Source organism: Amphimedon queenslandica, unplaced genomic scaffold, assembly GCF_000090795.2.
Source record: "Amphimedon queenslandica unplaced genomic scaffold, v1.1 AMPQUscaffold_13284, whole genome shotgun sequence".
NCBI classification, from domain to species: Eukaryota; Metazoa; Porifera; class Demospongiae; order Haplosclerida; family Niphatidae; genus Amphimedon; species Amphimedon queenslandica.
The window spans coordinates 5,986-10,020 of NW_003546480.1; the positions used below are offsets into that span (position 1 = coordinate 5,986).

The 4,035-nt window shown below is 37.1% G+C and overlaps 1 long non-coding RNA gene across 1 annotated transcript; it reads right to left on the bottom strand.

Moving 5' to 3' along the window:
• Nucleotides 1-2,393: 2,393 nt before the first annotated feature.
• LOC109583772 (uncharacterized) lies at nt 2,394-3,309 on the bottom strand. Its single transcript, XR_002185692.1, has 2 exons — nt 2,847-3,309; nt 2,394-2,671 (listed from the first exon to the last, which is right to left on the bottom strand). It is a non-coding gene; the product is annotated as an uncharacterized LOC109583772 (long non-coding RNA).
• Between the last annotated feature and the right edge of the window lie 726 nt (nt 3,310-4,035).

The window sequence follows — 4,035 nt, forward strand, 5'->3', positions numbered from 1 at the left end:
ATATAAAAAATCATAAAAAATCCAAACTTGATCAGAATCACCTGAACTTCCCTACACTGCATAAGTACATGTATATGCATTGGAAAATGTAATAACATTCAGGAACTTTTCACTTGTCAATTTTATTGAAATTTCCTGAGAATCTCTGTACTATAGTACAGGGAGTTTTCTCCGATTCTGGAGCAACTATAAAAAATCATAAAAAATCCAAACTCGATCAGAATCAGCTGAATTTTTCTACACAGCATAAGAACATCAATATGTAACAGAAAATGTTATAAAAATTTACAGTGATTTTTTGGCCATTTTTGTAAAGATGGTTTGTTACTTACACTAAGTTGGCCCATTCCTTTACACAGGAGGTCTGCGCATGCACAGTAGACACCACTCAACCTTCTGCACATGCAAAGAAGTATTGCGCAATCTCCTTAATTCATTTATTAATAATACATTCTTTGAGTAATAATGACACTACTGCCATCATCACAACTAATAGTTAGCTAAATAGTCATTGTTATTGTTATAATAAACTTGATACTACACTAAAATACAGGTAAAACAGTCTACACATCACACAGTTATTAAACAACAGTCGTATGTACAGTAATGTTGTACAATTAAAAAGATATAATGAATAAAAGCTGTCCTATCTTGGTAAAAGATGATCTATCATCTTGAAAAAGAGTAAAACTTCATTAGTGTATATCAAAGTCCATCTCACTATAAATAGAACAGTAAAAACACTAATATACTGCAGTTAAAACCGTATTGTACAGTATTTTAAACCGTACTTTACCTAATTGTACATGTTCAGTAATACAGTAAAACTCATGCTTATGAGTTATACATACACATTATTATATACATTATTGATCTATAGTGTAATTACAGTTGTAATGGATGAGGTAAGCCTCCAGGATTGAGTACAAGTCCCCAATGATAGTGAAAGACGGCCCGTCGCCCAAAGCTATCAAGAAAGAAGGTCCTTTAATATTTTAAGTCCCAGCCAGAGTCAATTTGTTAACAAGAATAAGTCTCCTTGCACCAGACATCTTCACTAGTATGTAGGATGGGCCATAATCATTAACCACACCTACCAATTAACTCAGACCTCCTCAGCTCGAGCAGCTTTCAGGTTGGCCCATTCCTTTATACAGGAGGATGTGAGCATGCGCAGATCACAATTAATTGAAAGGCTAATGCAAGCCCAGGTCATGACATGGGCTTGCCCGAGGCATGCATGGGCTTGCACTGTGAGCAATCCCTTTGATGTATTGCGCAGTATCCGGTCACTAGAAGTTCCTCCTCAGCTCGAGCAGCTTTCAGGTTGGCCCATTCCTTTATACAGGGGGATCTGCGCATGCGCAGCAGCAGACAATACTGGCCACACCCACCAACCTTCTGAGCATGCTAGCTGATAATTTGAAAAGGTTGGTGGGTGTGACCAGTATTATAGAATAAAGATCCTAGTATTCTTTGTTCAAAGTTTCAGTGAGAATTGGTGTACCAAATAAGAAACCAATACTATTCTAAGTCCCAGCCAGAGTCATGATTGTAGCAAGAATAAATCTCCTGTAGACATTTCATTGGAATTAATCACTAGGAATCAGCTCAAACTTCTACACAGCATAAGTACATGTATATGCATCAGGAAGTGTAATAAAATTTAGGAATTTTCTACTTGTCAATTTTTGTAAAATTTTTGAAAATCCCTGTACTATAGTAAAGGGAGTTTTGTCTGATTTTTGAGCAACTTTAAAAAATCATAGAAAATCCAAACTTGATCAGAATCAGCTCAAACTTTCTACACTGCATAAGTACATGTATATGCATCAGGAATGGTAATAAAACTTAGAAATTTTCTACTTGTCATTTTTTGTGAAATTTTACAAAAATCCATGTACTATAGTACAGGAACTTTTGTCCGATTTTGAAGCAACTTTAAAAAATCATAGAAAATCCACACTTGATTGGAATTAGCTCAATCTTTCTACACTGCATAAGTACATGTATATGCATCAGGAAATGTAATAAAATTCAGGAATTTTTTACTTGTCAATTTTTGTAAAATTTTACAAAAATCCCTGTACTATAGTACAGGGACTTTTGTCCGATTTTTAAGCAAATTTTAAAAATCATAAAAAATTCAAACTTGATTGGAATCAGCTCAATCTCGCTACTCAGCATAAGGACATCAATATGCATCAGAAAATGTAATAAAAATTTGGAGTGATTTTTTGGCCATTTTTGTAAAGATGGTATGGTACTTACAGTAAGTTGGCCCATTCCTTTACACAGGAGGCCTGCGCAAGCGCAGTAGACACCACTCAACCTTCTGCACATGCAAAGAAGTATTGCACAATCTCCTTAATTTATTTATTAATAATACATTCTTTAGAGTAATAACGTCACTACTGCCATTATCACACCTAATAGTTAGCTAAATAGTCATTGTTATTGTTATAATAAACTTAATACTACACTAAAATACAGGTAAAACAGTTTACACACCACAGTAATTAAACAACAACAGTTAAATATCTCAGTATATACAGTAATGTTGTACAATTAAAAAGATATAATGAATATAAGCTGTCCTATCTTGGTAAAAGATGATCTATCACCTTGAAAAAGAGTAAGACTTCATTAGTGTACATCAAAGTCCATCTCACTATAAATAGAACAGTAAAAACACTAATATACAGCAGTTAAAACAGCATTGTACTGTATTTTAAACAGCACTTTACCTAATTGTACACGTTCAGTAATACAGTAAAACTCATGCTTATGAGTTATACATACACAATATTATATATACATACAGTATTGATCTATAGTGTAATTACAGTTGTAATGGATGAGGTAAGCCTCCAGGATTGAGTACAAGTCCCCAATGATAGTGAAAGACGGCCCGTCACCCAAAGCTATCAAGAAAGAAGGTCCTTTAATATTTTAAGTCCCAGCCATAGTCAATTTGTTAACAAGAATAAGTCTCCTTGCACACTAGTATGTAGGATGGGCCGCCATAATCATTAACCACACCTACCAATTAACTCAGACCTCCTCAGCTCGAGCAGCTTTTAGTTTGGCCCATTCCTTTATAGAGGGGGATCTGCGCATGCGCAGATCACAATTAATTAAATGGCTACTTTCACGGGGCATGCATGGGCTTGCCCGAGGCATGCATGGGCTTGCCCGGGGCGCAATCCCTTTGATGTATTGCGCAATATCCGGTCACTAGAAGATCCTCCTCAGCTCGAGCAGCTTTCAGGTTGGTCCATTCCTTTATACAGGGGATCTGCGCATGCGCAGCAGACAATACTGGCCACACCCACCAATTAACTCAGACTTCCTCAGCTCGAGCAGCTTTCAGGTTGGCCCATTCCTTTATACAGGGGGATCTGCGCATGCGCAGTAGACAATACTGCTCTCTATTGCCAGTCTTGTGCTAATTAGAAAATTGAGATTCCTGTCTAAACTACTAACTAAAGATACATCTACTAACCTCAGCTCACAGATACTCACTCCTAGTCTCATCACTGATCCTCTGGGAGTCTCTATTGTTCAGCAATGCCGACTACTGGAGCACCATCTGGGTCTTGAGTCCAGTGCCCTAGATGAGTGTCTAAAGGAACCTGATACTATGTTGCTATGAAGTCTAAAGACACCATACTTGATCATGACAGAAATCAACTCCTATCTAAAGCTAAGGGACACCCAACTACTACTCTTATTGGTGAAGTATCATGTGAGATTTCATGGCTTAGGACTTGGGATGAAGCTCTTGAGTCTTGACCATGGTCCTAAAGGTACCTGTACCCTACAGAAGATCATTAGAATATTAGCTCATCCATATGGTTAGAATATACACTGCTATATGTGTGGTCAGCCGTTTGATACATCATTTCTAACTCACATCCACTCAGACCACCCCATCTCGTCTCAATCATCGGTTCTGTTCACCGAGGACATTATCGACTCACTCGTGAAGGTCTCTGATGGAAGCATTGTCAAAATTAAATTTTCTTAGACCAG